The 16197-nt window shown below is 41.4% G+C and overlaps 1 pseudogene; it reads left to right on the top strand.

Moving 5' to 3' along the window:
* The first annotated feature begins 14982 nt into the window (after positions 1–14982).
* On the top strand, positions 14983–15508 carry LOC116898167 (annotated as a pseudogene).
* Positions 15509–16197: the final 689 nt, after the last annotated feature.

A 16197-nucleotide genomic window follows, 5' to 3' on the forward strand; every position in this document is an offset into this window, starting at 1 on the left:
AATTGAGAGGACAGAAAAAAAGAAAAAGACAGAGACTACTGGTCTTGGTCTATGCGGCATTGGAGAGCTGAGAAAACCTTCCAGAAGAATCTGGAACGAATCTTCCACCTGACTCCATGTTGAGACTCCTTTTGGCCAGCCAAGGTAATATGGGGCAAACACGGTTTTCCCTGAGAGGTAAAAGTCTAAAAGCTTGATGACAGCCTGGGCTGAATGTGATTGGCGCGGAGAAGGCCCAGTCATTGCTCAGCTCTGGAATGGGCCTAACAGCATCTCTGGTGACATTGGCAGCCGAAGTTGATGTCTGGGCAGTCAGCAAAGCCTTCTGTTGTTCAGCTTGTGCCGACCACAGCATGGGCTTTGCTTTTATAGCTTCCAGATTGCTTCTCTGGCCTTTGAAGGGGAGCAGTTAGGATGCTGGCAGACCCTTCTGTGTTTATGCTCCATCCTCTGCTCTGTCCAGGAGCTCCCCTTCCTGTCCTCTGAGTCGTCTTCTGTAGTTAGATTTTCCATCCAGCTATCTTTGCAGATCTCCAGACTCCCCCCAGCTCCTTGTCTGTTTCTTTCCTTTCCTTTCAATAGCTTTGTTGAGACTGAGTTGCATAGTGAATGTCACATACTTAAAGTGTAGAATGTCATAAGGTTTGACGTATGCATTTACTCAGGGAAATTATCAGCTCAATCATGATAATGAACACATCTCTTACCCTGAAAGTTTCACAATGCCCCAGGGAAAAGATATCTTTATCTTTGCTAGGGTCCTCCTCCTAGGGTTTTATGTAAATGAAAGCTTTTTTTTTTTCTTGCCTGGTTTATTTCACCCAGCACAAATATTTATAGATTCATCCACACTCTTGTGTGTATCTTAGGTTCATTTTTCTTCTTTTTATTGCTGAGAGGTAATTAATCCATTTCTATGGGTGTACCATAATTTCTTATGCTTACATATTGAGCAATCATTTCTTTTTTTTTTTTTCAAGAATACCTCATCTTTAATATCAACATGAAGATGACTATTCTGTTATTATGAGTAGAAGTCTAGATGTGTCTACATCTTAAATGGAGACTAGTTCATGACTGCTCTTTTTTTTTATTATTATTAACTTGAGTATTTCTTATATACATTTGAATGTTATTCCCTTTCCGGTTTCGGGCAAACATCCCCTCCCCCTCCCTTCCTTATAGGTGTTCCCCTCCCAACCCTCCCCCATTGCTGCCCTCTCCCCAACAGTCTAGTTCACTAGGGGTTCAGTCTTAGCAGGACCCAGGGCTTCCCCTTCCACTGGTGCTCTTACTAGGATATTCATTGCAACCTACGAGGTCAGAGTCCAGGGTCAGTCCATGTATAGTCTTTGGGTAGTGGCTTAGTCCCTGGAAGCTCTGGTTGGTTGGCATTGCTGTACATATGGGGTCTCGAGCTCCTTCAAGCTCTTCCAGTTCTTTCTCTGATTCCTTCAACAGGGGTCCCGTTCTCAGTTCAGTGGTTTCCTGCTGGCATCGCCTCTGTATTTGCTGTATTCTGGCTGTGTCTCTCATGGCGATCTGCACTCACATTTTGATCATCCGTCTTGAGTTTCATTTGTTCTAGGCATCTAGGGTAACTCAAGCATTTGGGCTAATAGCCACTTATCAATGAGTACATACCATGTATGTCTTTCTGTGATTGGGTTAGCTCACTCAGGATGATATTTTCCAGTTCCAACCATTTGCCTACGAATTTCATAAAGTCATTGTTTTTGATAGCTGAGTATTATTCCATTGTGTAGATGTACCACATTTTCTGTATCCATTCCTCTGTTGAAGGGCATCTGGGTTCTTTCCAGCTTCTGGCTATTATAAATAAGGCTGCGATGAACATAGTGGAGCACGTGTCTTTTTTATATGTTGGGGCATCTTTTGGGTATATGCCCAGGAGAGGTATAGCTGGATCCTCAGGCAGTTCAATGTCCAATTTTCTGAGGAACCTCCAGACTGATTTCCAGAATGGTTGTAGCAGTCTGCAACCCCACCAACAATGGAGGAGTGTTCCCTTTCTCCACATCCTCGCCAGCATTTGCTGTCACCTGAGTTTTGATCTTAGCCATTCTCACTGGTGTGAGGTGAAATCTCAGGGTTGTTTTGATTTGCATTTCCTTATGACTAACGATGTTGAACATTTCTTTAGGTGTTTCTCAGCCATTCGGCATTCCTCAGCTGTGAATTCTCTGTTTAGCTCTGAACCCCATTTTTTAATAGGGTTATTTGTCTCCTTGCTGTCTAACTTCTTCAGTTCTTTGTATATTTTGGATATAAGCCCTCTATCTGTTGTAGGATTGGTAAAGATCTTTTCCCAATCTGTTGGTTGCCGTTTTGTCCTAACCACAGTGTCCTTTGCCTTACAGAAGCTTTGCAGTTTTATGAGATCCCATTTGTCGATTCTTGATCTTAGAGCATAAGCCATTGGTGTTTTGTTCAGGAAATTTTTTCCAGTGCCCATGTGTTCCAGATGCTTCCCTAGTTTTTCTTCTATTAGTTTGAGTGTGTCTGGTTTGATGTGGAGGTCCTTGATCCACTTGGACTTAAGCTTTGTACAGGGTGATAAGCATGGATCGATCTGCATTCTTCTACATGTTGACCTCCAGTTGAACCAGCACCATTTGCTGAAAATGCTATCTTTTTTCCATTGGATGGATTTGGCTCCTTTGTCAAAAATCAAGTGACCATAGGTGTGTGGATTCATTTCTGGGTCTTCAATTCTGTTCCATTGGTCTATCTGTCTGTCTCTGTACCAATACCATGCAGTTTTTATCACTATTGCTCTGTAATACTGCTTGAGTTCAGGGATAGTGATTCCCCCTGAAGTCCTTTTATTGTTGAGGATAGTTTTAGCTATCCTGGGTTTTTTGTTATTCCAGATGAATTTGCAAATTGTTCTGTCTAACTCTTTGAAGAATTGGATTGGTATTTTGATGGGGATTGCATTGAATCTGTAGATCGCTTTTGGTAAAATGGCCATTTTTACTATATTAATCCTGCCAATCCATGAGCATGGGAGATCTTTCCACCTTCTGAGGTCTTCTTCAATTTCTTTCTTCAGTGTCTTGAAGTTCTTATTTAACAGATCTTTTACTTGCTTGGTTAAAGTCACACGAGGTATTTTATATTATTTGGGTCGTTTCCCTAATTTCTTTCTCGGCTTGTTTCTCTTTTGTGTAGAGGAAGGCTACTGATTTATTTGAGTTAATTTTATACCCGGCCACTTTGCTGAAGTTGTTTATCAGCTTTAGTAGTTCTCTGGTGGAACTTTTGGCATCACTTAAATATACTATCATATCATCTGCAAATAGTGATATTTTGACTTCTTCTTTTCCGATCTGTATCCCCTTGATCTCCTTTTGTTGTCTGATTGCTCTGGCTAGAACTTCAAGAACTATATTGAATAAGTAGGGAGAGAGTGGGCAGCCTTGTCTAGTCCCTGATTTTAGTGGGATTGCTTCAAGTTTCTCTCCATTTAGTTTAATGTTAGCAACTGGTTTGCTGTATATGGCTTTTACTATGTTTAGGTATGGGCCTTGTATTCCTATTCTTTCCAGGACTTTTATCATGAAGGGGTGTTGAATTTTGTCAAATGCTTTCTCAGCATCTAATGAAATGATCGTGTGGTTTTGTTCTTTCAGTTTGTTTATATAATGGATCACGTTGATGGTTTTCGTATATTAAACCATCCCCTGCATGCCTGGGATGAAGCCTACTTGATCATGGTGGATGATTGTTTTGATGTGCTCTTGGATTCGGGTTTGCCAGGATTTTGTTGAGTATTTTTGCGTCAATGTTCATAAGGGAAATTGGTCTGAAGTTCTCTTTCTTTGTTGGGTCTTTTTGTGGTTTAGGTATAAGAGTAATTGTGGCTTCATAGAAGGAATTCGGTAGTGCTCCATCTGTTTCAATTTTGTGGAATAGTTTGGATAATATTGGTATGAGGTCTTCTATGAAGGTCTGATAGAATTCTGCACTAAACCCGTCTGGACCTGGGCTCTTTTGGTTGGGAGACCTTTTTTAATGACTTCTTCTATTTCCTTAGGAGTTATGGGGTTGTTTAACTGGTTTATCTGTTCCTGATTTAACTTCGGTACCTGGTATCTGTCTAGGAAATTGTCCATTTCCTGTAGATTTTCAAGTTTTGTTGAATATAGGCTTTTATAGTAAGATCTGATGATTTTTGAATTTCCTCTGAATCTGTAGTTATGTCTCCCTTTTCATTTCTGATTTTGTTAATTTGGACACACTCTCTGTGTCCTCTCGTTAGTCTGGCTAGGGGTTTATCTATCTTGTTGATTTTCTCACAGAACCAACTTTTGGTTCTGTTGATCCTTTCTATGGTCCTTTTTGTTTCTACTTGGTTGATTTCAGCTCTGAGTTTGATTATTTCCTGCCTTCTACTCCTCCTGGGTGTATTTGCTTCTTTTTGTTCTAGAGCTTTTAGGTGTGCTGTCAAGCTGCTGACATATGCTCTTTCCTGTTTCTTTCTGCAGGCACTCAGCGCTATGAGTTTTCCTCTTAGCACAGCTTTCATTGTGTCCCATAAGTTTGGGTATGTTGTACCTTCATTTTCATTAAATTCTAAAAAGTTTTTAATTTCTTTCTTTATTTCTTCCTTGACCAGGTTATCATTGAGTAGAGCATTGTTCAGTTTCACGATATGTGGGCATTCTTCCCTTATTGTTATTGAAGACCAGCTTTAGGCAGTTGTGGTCCGATAGCACGCATTGGATTATTTCTATCTTTCTGTTTCTGTTGAGGCCTGTTTTTTGACCAATTATATGGTCAATTTTGGAGAAAGTACCATGAGGAGCTGAGAAGAAGGTATATCCTTTTGCTTTAGGGTAGAACGTTCTATAAATATCCGTTAAGTCCATTTGGCTCATGACTTCTCTTAATCTGTCTACGTCTCTGTTTAATTTCTGTTTCCATGATCTGTCCATTGATGAGAGTGGGGTGTTGAAATCTCCTACTATTATTGTGTGAGGTACAATGTGTGTTTTGAGCTTTAGTAAGGTTTCTTCTACGTATGTAGGTGCCCTTGTATTTGGGGCATAGATATTTAGGATTGAGAGTTCATCTTGGTGGATTTTTCCTTTGATGAATATGAAGTGTCCTTCCTTATCTTTTTGATGACTTTTTAGTTGAAAATTGATTTTATTTGATATTAGAATGGCTACTCAGCGTGCTTCTTCAGACCATTTGCTTGAAAGTTGTTTCCCAGCCTTTCCTCTGAGGTAGTGTCTGTCTTTGTCTCTGAGTGTGTTTCCTGTAGGCAGCAGAATGCAGGGTCCTCGTTAGTATCCAGTTTGTTAATCTATGTCTTTTTATTGGGAGTTGAGGCCATTGATGTTGAGAGATATTAAGGAATAGTGATTATTGCTTCCTGTTATATTCATATTTGGATGTGAGGTTGTGTTTGTGCTTTTCTTCTCTTTGTTTTGTTGCCAAGGCGATTAGTTTCTTGCCTCTTCTTGGGTATAGCTTGCCTCCTTATGTTGGGCTTTACCATTTATTATCCTTTGTAGTGCTGGATTTGTAGAAAGATATTGTGTAAATTTGGTTTTGTCATGGAATATCTTGGTTTCTCCATCTATGTTAATTGAGAGTTTTGCAGGATACAGTAGCCTGGGCTGGCATTTGTGTTCTCTTAGGGTCTGTATGACATCAGTCCAGGATCTTCTGGCCTTCATAGTTTCTGGCGAGAAGTCTGGTGTGATTCTGATAGGTCTGCCTTTATATGTTACTTGACCTTTTTCCTTACTGCTTTTAATATTCTTTCTTTATTTTGGCGTTTAGTGTTTTGACTATTATGTGACGGAGGTGTTTCTTTTCTGGTCCAATCTATTTGGAGTTCTGTAGGCTTCTTGTATGCCTATGGGTATCTCTTTTTTAGGTTAGGAAGTTTTCTTCTATGATTTTTTGTTGAAGATATTTACTGGTCCTTTGAGCTGGGAGTCTTCACTCTCTTCTATACCTATTATCCTTAGGTTTGATCTTCTCATTGAGTCCTGGATTTCCTGTATGTTTTGGACCAGTAGCTTTTTCTGCTTTTACATTATCTTTGACAGTTGAGTCAATGATTTCTATGGAATCTTCTGCTCCTGAGATTCTCTCTTCCATCTCTTGTATTCTGTTGGTGAAGCTTGTATCTACAGCTCCTTGTCTCTTCTTTTGGTTTTCTATATCCAGGGTTATTTCCATGTGTTCTTTCTTGATTGCTTCTATTTCCATTTTTAATTCCTTCAACTGTTTGATTGTGTTTTCCTGGAATTCTTTCAAGGATTTTTGCGATTCCTCTTTGTAGGCTTCTACTTGTTCTCTAAGGGAGTTCTTCACGTCTTTCTTGAAGTCCTCCAGCATCATGATCAAATCTGATTTTGAAACTAGATCTTGCTTTTCTGGTGTGTTTGGATATTCCATGTTTGTTTTGGTGGGAGAATTGGGCTCCGATGATGCCATGTAGTCTTGGTTTCTGTTGCTTGTGTTCCTGCGCTTGCCTCTCGCCATCAGATTATCTCTAGTGTTACTTTGTTCTGCTAATTCTGACAGTGGCTAGACTGTCCTATAAGCCTGTGTGTCAGGAGTGCTGTAGACCTGTTTTACTGTTTTCTTTCAGCCAGTTATGGGGACAGAGTGTTCTGCTTTTGTGTGTGTAGTTTTGTCCCTCTACAGGTCTTCAGCTGTTCCTGTGGGCCTGTGTCTTGAGTTCACCAGGCAGGTCACTTGCAGCAGAAAAGTTGGTCTTACCTGTGGTCCCGAGGCTCAAGTTCATTCGCGGGGTGCTGCCCACGGGCTCTCTGAGGTGGCAGCAACCGGGAAGATCTGCGCTGCCTCTTCCGGGAGCCTCCGTGCACCAGGGTTCCAGATGGCCTCCGGTGTTTTCCTCTGGACTCAGTAATGTGTGCAGAGAGCAGTCTCTTCTGGTTTCGCAGGCGTGTCTGCCTCTCTGAAGGTTTAGCTCTCCTTCCCACGGGATTTGGATGCAGAGAACTGTTTATCCGGTCTGTTTCCTTCAGGTTCCGGCGGTGTCTCAGGCAGGGCTCCTGCCTCACCTGGGCCCTCTCCCACGGGAGCCCAGAGGCCTTATACAGTTTCCTCTTGGGCCAGGGATGTGGGCAGGGGTGGGCAGTGTTGGTGGTCTCCTCCGCTCTGCAGCCTCAGGAGTGCCCACCTGACCAGGCGGTAAGGTATCTCTCCCACGGGTTCTGGGAGCAGAGAGCTGCTCCATTTCTTTTACTCTATAAATGCATAGTTTTAATCAGGACTGCTCCTTGGGACCTTCATAGTAATCTGAAACTGCTCTTCTCCTCACTTGAGTGTTGATTTCAGGTGAATGGTCGGCAGGCACTCTCACTTCCCTCTTCCTGTTGAAGTCTCTGAACCTATGCTTCTCAAATGGAGCAGCACAAAGCTAAGGCACCAGCACATTTCAGTAGCAGTATATATTCATCTTACGTGTTTTAATGAAAGGCTCAGTCTGTAGTCATATGCATCTATATGTTCACTTGCCTTAAGATTGAGGAAGATGACAGAAAATTTGTAACACGTAAAAGCATTCAATTTTTTAAACTAAAACTGGTTTTTATAGTCAGTTATCTTTTATGATTTGTTTTAAAACTTAGAAAAATCTTATTTCTTCTATAAGAAGAGACTCTTAGCCTGGCAGGATTGGCACATTGCCTGTAGTCCTAGCACTCAGGAGGCAGAGGCGGGCATATCTCTGAGTTCAAGGTCAGCCTGGTATACAGAGAGAGTACCACGGAGAAACCCTGTCTCCAAAACAAAAACAAAAACAAACAAAAAATGAAGATATTTTAACATTTTAAGATTTAGTCCGTGTGCTCATTTGATTTCTGGTAATTTCTGTACAGTTGCTTTCTGAAAACTGTAGTGGAAATCTTTGCCTTTAACCTACCTACCTACCTACCTTTTTTATTTTTTAAACCAAAGAGAAAGACGGCCTTGTGTTTATGAAACTTATTCTAAAACATAGCTTGATTTGTAGTACGGATGCCTACTAGTGTCTTGGTATTTTTGTACTATATAAGGAAAGAAGGGACTCTATTGTACTTTGGAGTAATACATAGAATGACAGATTTAGGTACATGATTCACTCCTTTTTTACTTGTAACAATTATGGAAATGCACAATTCTGTTAATGTCTTTGGAATTTTAAGCTGGTAAAAACTATGAAAATAGCCATACTTCATTATGAAATTAAATTGCCCCCCACCCCCAGCAGACATGTGTAAGGTATGACTGATTCATCTGTACATCTTGTGTCTTTTGGGGAAAAAACTGTCCTATTGATCACAGCTTATTCTGATATCACTACATAGTTACTGCTCATTTATATTAAAGATATTTGTCTATTTTTAAAAAAAAATCTGGAAGAGTGTTGCAGATCACTTATGCAAGAGCATCATTGTACAGATTGGTTAACTGAGGCCAGGACTTGATGGCAATTTATCGAGTTCCAGTGATACGATGATCCCTAAGGATGCACACTTGTCAAATGGCTTCTGATATCCTAATTCAGGTAGATGTGTCCTACATGGATAAGACAAACCAAGTAATTTCCCTTTTAGACACTTTGTGTCATATAGCCCAGACTGTTCCAGCCTCCTCAACGCTGAGATGACAGGGATGTGACACCACACCTCTCCCTTAACTAGCTGAAATTATTTGGTCAAATGAATAAAGGACAGGAACAAAGTCAGATGTATATACTATTTTTGAATTTTAAATGTGAATTGCTTTTCCTTACATTGTGTTAAGACCTGTAACATCAGACACAGGAAGCCTGATACCACCTGCCACATGAATCACTTTGCCATCTGAGGAAAAGTCCATATTCCAGCTCCGGGATTCTGAGCAACACGAACAGCAAGCCCCTCCCCCTCTTTATTTCTTTGTTGTTGACATTGTTGTTGTTGTTGTTGCTGTTGTTGTTACTGAAGAATCAGTATAAAAGCAGCAAAATAAGACAGTCCCTTGTGATTAGAACCATTTTATTTTCACGAATAGCCACTCCCCTCACCAGAAGTCTCTTAGTATAACTTTGTCTAACAATGTTGTCAGCACTGGTTCCTCTTTCTTAATTTTAGGAATCATGACTTCACAGACATGAGGTCTTAGTGACTTCAAACTTTAGATAAACCCGAGCTAAGCAGGACACACAGAGGCAAGGACACACAGAGACAAGGGCACTGACCAGAGCTGACAGTGACCACAGATGTTTTTCTAGTAATCTTCCTCTCTCTCTCTCTCCCCCCTCCCCCTCTCATCTTCATTTTTTTTTTTTAAGATTTATTTGATTTCTTTATATGAGTACACTGTAGCTGTCTTCAGACACACCAGAAGAGGGCATCAGATCCCCATTACAGATGGTTGTGAGCCACCATGTGGTTGCTGGGAATTGAACTCAGGACCTCTGGAAGAGCAGTCAGTGCTCTTAACCGCTGAGCCATCTCTCCAGCCCTCTCATCTTCATTTTTGGTATCTGGGGAGGAAGTTATGAAGGCTAACTTGGTATGTTTCCTGAAAGCTTATCTGGGCATGTTTCCTCAGCATTTATAACTTCAGAGACCTTGGGGTTCCACTCCTCCAAAACTGAACTCAACCAGGCTGAGCCCCAGCTGACATCTACCAGCTGAGGATGCTGCTTCCACTGAGCAGAACTGGCTATGAAAGGGAGCCAAGGTTGGGAGAGACCAAGAGCCAAGACAGCCTTTTCAAGAGCAAGGGAATATGGCCCCAATGCACCCTGTCAGCACAAACAAAAATTTTAATTCCCTTTGATAATTTAGGTATTTTCTTAACAATACTTCCTATATCTCAACTGGGCAGTTTAAAAGTGTTTGCTACCTTTGAAGACCAAGAATGAAAGCAAGTTTTGTCTCAATGGACGAAATGAAATCAGACTTTTTCGGGCATCCTTGGGCAGAGTTGTAGGAGGCTGTGCTCCACACTCAGGCCTTCTGGGCTCCTGGTTACTGGCTCTGGTGTTCCTTGTCTTTATTATTAGATCCTCATTGTCAGCTACAGATTCTTAAGCATCCTCCGCCATTCCTGTTTACATTTCCAGCGTTAATTGTGGCATGAAGGGCTTTGTCTTTGAGTCCCGGGCTTGGTAATGAGACGGAGATTAGTAATTAGACAGAAGTTCTAATCTGTGCTCACTTAGTGCTTGTGGGCCCCGAGGCGAGTCGTTTAACCTTTCTGAGTCTATTCCTCATCTGTAATGCGGTAATGATGACAGTAATGGACACACTTGTGAGTGGCTGTAGGGATTAGAGATAACATCAATAAACTGCCTGGTGAGGAACGTCAGATTTGCAGGTGTCAGAGGCACGGGGGACAGAATCTTTCTGAGTTCTCAGTTCAACTGGCCAGGGGCCAACAGAGCCCACAGGGGTAGGTAGCTGTCCCCTCAGTTGGGCTGTCTCTGTGTTTTGTACCCTCATACTTCATGTCTGCCAAACCTGGTTATTATAATCATAGAGCTCGAGGTTTGGGAGCATTTATGAGAATCCTAAAGCTAACCTGGTTGGGTGTTGAATTGAGAAAGGGCTCTGGTATATTTGTGAGGCTAGCTATTTAAATGTTGCTGTATTTAAGGCACGGTTACAGAAAGTTTCCATGCACAGAATGACAAGTGGTTTCTACACATGTGACAAGAAAATTAATCTTGTTACTTTATGGTCACACTTCTATGACAATACAATTTTACTTTGCGAAACTGTATATCTGTGTTTATGCACAATATACATGCTCCTTGATGGCTTATTTCTGTGCCCAACCAAAAACAAGTACAATAATAACTGTCTCTTTACAATCCGGCTTGTTATTTCTCGCCTGCGTTATGACAGAAGCATTCACTGTGAGTTCTGTTCTCTGGTAATGAGAGACTGTGACAGACATTAACAGAAGAGGCTTCGAGTGGAAGGCTCCCCAGATTTTCTCACGCCTCCCTCCAAATTTGATCTGCTGTAATGTTTGTAGTCTTATTATTATAGTGTTGGAGTGGGGAAGTGTCATAATGAGAAAGAAGAGAGGAATCTAACGATGAGAAAACAGCCGTCAAGACAAATTCAGAAGAAGTGCTCTAATGCTCGGGGAACGTTTAGAGAGTTTGCTCTTGGCATTGTTGCCTATAATCAGTAATTAGCAACACATCGATATGGCATTTGTTAAATTCCTCCATTATAGGTAAGGACTATTGAAACTACATTAAGCCAGTGAGAAACACGCTATCACATTCACTGTGGAATAAATTTCAGGCCCAAGGAGGAGGTGCTTTGCCTGAGGCCAACTGGTTCTTGGGAATCAATAATCTCATTAGACCCAGGAGAAAAGATCCCTCGGCTTAACAGAGTGGTAGAGGTGCTGCAGCTCTCCCCATAGGGTAAGTACCCTCCTTAGTGAAGAGATAAAGGTTTTCATTTTAGTTTTTACTTTTTCAGTGCTTAAATCCGAAAGAATTTAGAAGTTGTCTTCCAAATGCTGGGCTTACAGTTAAAGTCGCAACTGCTCCTGCCCTGCAGCTTTCACTGAAGTCCCCTCTCTGCCCATCTGGTTTATCTGGTTGGTTTTAGAAGAGAGAGGTGGGGGAAACTCTTTAGATTCACCAGGAGCCTCTGTTTTCTAGCCCACAGCTGCAATATTGGAAACAGAAACAGAACAGAAGCAGTTTGCTTTCTTTCTTCACTGCATGGAGGACAGTGTCTGTGGTGTTTCAAACTCTGGTCAAGTCAATCTGTGCAAAATATTTCTGTAGATTGGTAGTATTCCAGTAGCATATAGGATGGAGTCAAAAATATTAACACCGCTTAGCAGGACTTGGAAAACAGACTTACTTTAACTACCGTGACCTTGGTGACTTAAAAGAATAGACGTTGTTCTTTCATGATTCTGGAACCTAAAAACCAAAATCAAGGTTTTTTTCCAGGCTGTTTCTTCCAGAAGACCCAAGTGAGATGCCCCATGACTAATTTTGCAGCTAAGTAACTCCTCTCTTGCTCCTGTCTTCACATAGCTCCTCTTCTTTCTTTTTCCTCTATCGATGGAGTCAAATCTTTTTCTGCTTTAAAGACCATTATTGATAACGATATTTGTCACCCAATTTATGCACTGTTCAGTCAATCAAGGACGATCACAGCTGAAGACCCCCAATTACATTTACAAAACCCCTTTTCCCAAATAAGATTGCATTAACAGTGTGACTGTGGGACTTGGGGACAGTTGCTCAGAGGCTACTGTTTAGCTCACTGTAGTGATCTAGCAATCATGCATGGTAAAGCGGATCCATCAAGGATGCATCCAATTCCCCAGCAGTGGAGCTGATGACACGTGGTGTGCAGCGCCCGCAGAGGGAACAGCAAAAGAGATGCTGCTTCTGTTACTTAGTTTGGGACACTGAGTTCCAGCTGCAGCTCAGAGGAAACAGGGCTGAACCTTGCAGTTTTGTGGCACATTGCTAGGCCCTGAGATCTCCAATAGTGCCATCATTGTCATTCAATTAGGAGTTGCCGAAATGAACAAAAGTCTACAGCTTTGTCTGCCCTGGGCTTTATTGTATCATCTTTACAAAAAATTTTACCTTAAAATGCTTCAGGATAAAGAGTTTTCTGAGCAAAATTAATTTTTCATTTGCGTCCTAGCACCAAGTAGCATTTGAAGTATCACGATCTGAGAGGTGCACTCCAGGCACGATTACTGAGCACTTCAAATTTTTCTGTGAAATCTGCACTTGAGGATTTGTTAATTAGTATGAGAGATGCAAAAATAACTTTTCATTAATGAATGAGTGTCAAGTCCCACCAGCTTTGCATGGAAACAACTTGTGAGAATCTAACAAGGTCAACCACATAATTCCTTAGAGGAAACCCTTGGGCAAGAAGTCCTGTTGTCCAGAGTCCCACAGATCACAGAACACTCTGTACCTATTTCCAACATTAAATACAATGATGAGCACTGCCTTGGATCATACTTTACAGTCACAGGACTTATGGAATATCTCTATATGTTAAAGGGATTTATTGTGATGATTTACAGTCTGGAGTCCAACTAACCCAACAATGGGCAGCTGTGAATGGGAAGTCCAAGAATCTAGTAGTGGTTTGGTCCATGAGGCCAGGTGTTTCAGCTGGTCTTCTGTATAAGCTGGAATCCTGAAGAAGCAGGCTCCAATAGATGTGATGGCAAGTAAGTGCAAGCAGATGAAGAAGAAGAAAGCCTTCCTTCTTCCATTGTCTTTATGTAGGCCTCCAGCAGAAGGTATGGCCCAGATTGAAGGTGTGTACCACCACTTCTGGACCTAAACTGTTCTTTACTTGGAACTCGCTCTGTTCCAAGTTGCCCTTGAATTCATATCTGTTTGTTTCTGTCTCCTGGGATTAAAGTCATGTACCACCTTGCCCGGGCCTAAACTTTTCATGGCCACTATGCCTCAAGATCTGGATTCAAACCTGTGTCTTTTAGCATCAAGATCTGGATCACAGGTGTGCCTTCCATTTCTGGATTGTAGTTCATTCAGATATAGTCAAGTTGACAACTGGGAACATTCATCACTCACTCCAGACATGCAGTTGCTATTCTGAGGACAGAGCTTGGGGCTTTCCAAAATTTTCCAAATGAGATGGTCCAAAGTTGTATCTGTTTCCTGATAAGACATGTGACTATTTGTCAAATCTGGCCCAAGACCCAGGAAATTATAGGCAAACTGAGGTAAGACTCATCTACCATCAGCCCCGCTGATATTTCCCTAAAGTTTTGAGTGCTTGTGGAAAGAACACATTGGCTTCCATACATTTGCAATAGAAGCCTTCAGTTTTAAACTCAGATTTCTGCAAGAATTAGCAATACAGCATTTGGTGTCCAAAAAAAGGAGACAGATCTAAGGACTTCCATAAATCCACCTTACCATCACCTATCTGAAGTCAGTGATCTGCTGGAAACAAGGTTGTGTATGGAAGTGGATGAAGGGATTGGCTTTTTTGAGAGACATACTTGAAATTAAGAATGCACATATTACTTCCAATCTCCATCTGCGCTCAGAACTAAGGTGCTCCCACAGTCCTCTGGACCCAAAACATGCATGGAGAGAGCTGGCCTCCCAGGAGTGCTCTCATTCCTAAGATCACAGGCTTACAGGCCCACAGAAGGGACAAGCTCCAGTCAGAGACCGCAAGACCAACTAACATCAGAGATAACCAGATGGTGACAGGCAAGCACAAGAACCTAAGCAACAGAAACCAAGACTACTTGGCATCATCAGAGCCCAGTTCTCCCACAACAGCAAATACTAGATACTGCAACACAACAGAAAAACAAAATTTGAATTTAAAATCACATCTCATGATGATGATATAAGACTTTAAAAAGGACATAAATAACTCCATTAAAGAAATATAGGAGAACACAGGTAAACAAGTAGAAGCCGTTAAAGAGGAAACACAAAGACCCCTTAAAGAATTACAGGAAACACAACCAAATAGGTGAAGGAATTGAACAAATCCATCCAAGATCTAAAATTGGATATAGAAACAATAAAGAAATCACAAAGGGAAACAACCCTGGAGATAGAAAACCTAGAAAAGAGAGCAGGAGTCATAGATATAAGCATCACCAACAGAATACAAGAGATTGAAGAAAAAAATCTTAGGGGCAAAAGATACCATAAAAAACATTGACACAATGGTCAAAGAAGATGCAAAATGAAAAAATCTCCTCACCCCAAACATCTAGGAAATCCAGGACACAATGAGAAGACCAAACCTAAGGATAATAGGTATAGAAGAGAGCAAAAATTCCCAACTTAAAGGGCCAGTAAATATCTTCAACAAAATTATAGAAGAAAACTTCCCTAACCTAAAGAAATGTCCATGAACATACAAGGAGCCTATGAAACTCCAAATAGATTGGACCAAAAAGGAGTTCCTCCTGTCACTTTGGTCATCACGAATCCGGATTCGTCTGACACCAGCCACCTCCACCATGCTGCCCAAGTTTGAGCCCAGTGAGATCAAAGTTATGTATGTACTTGAGGTGCACAGGAGGCGAGGTTGGGGTCATATCCACCTTGGCTCTTAAGATTGGTCCAATCTTAAGAAAGTTGGTGATGACCTTGCCAAGGCTACAGCTGACTGGAGAGGTCTCAGGGTTACAGTGAAACTGGCCACCCAGACAGACAGGTCCAGATTGAAGTGGTGCCCTCTGCCTCTGCCCTGATCATCAAAGCCCTCAAGGAGCCACCAAGAGACAGGAAGAAGCAGAAAAACATTAAATACAGTGGAAACATCACTTTTGATGAGATTATCAACATTGTCCAGAAGACCAGACACTGGTCTTTGGCCAGAGAACTTTCTGGAACTAGCAAGGAGATCTTGGGTACTGCACAGTCTGTGGGCTGCAATGTGGATGGCCGCCACCCTCATGACATCATAGATGACATCAAAAGCTGAGTGTGGAATGCCCAGCTAGTTAAGAAACAAGAAGAAAATTTTTCAATAAAAGGCTACCTGATAAAAAAATGAAAAAAGGAATTCCTCCTGTCACATAATAGTCAAAATAGGGGTTGGGGACTTAGCTCAGTGGTAGAGCGCTTGCCTAGGAAGTGCAAGGCCCTGGGTTCGGTCCCCAGCCCCGAAAAAAAAGAACCAAAAAAAAAAAATAGTCAAAATAACAAGTGCACAAAACAAAGAAGGAATATTAAAAGGAGTAAGGGAAAAAGGCCAAGTAACATATAAAGGCAGACCTATCAGAATTACACCAGACTTCTCAACAGAGACTATGAAAGCCAGAAGATCCTTAGATGTCATACGGACCCTAAGAGAACAAAAATGCCAGCCCAGGCTACTATATCCAGCAAAAGTCTCAATTACCATAGATGGAGAAACAAGGATATTCCATGACAAAACCAAATTTACGTAATATCTTTCCACAAATCCAGCCCTTCAAAGGATAATTAATGGAAAACTTCAACACAAGGAGGGAAACTACATCCTAGAAAAAGCAAGAAAGACATCTTTCGACAAACCCAAACATAATTCCATCTCTAACAACAAAAATAACAGGAAACAACAGTCACTATTCCTTAATATCTCTTAACATGAATGGACTCAATTCCCCCAGTAAAGAAACGGACTAACAGACTGGATACCTAAACAGGACCCA

The sequence above is a fragment of the Rattus rattus genome, chromosome 4 (genome assembly GCF_011064425.1).
Source record: "Rattus rattus isolate New Zealand chromosome 4, Rrattus_CSIRO_v1, whole genome shotgun sequence".
NCBI classification, from domain to species: Eukaryota; Metazoa; Chordata; class Mammalia; order Rodentia; family Muridae; genus Rattus; species Rattus rattus.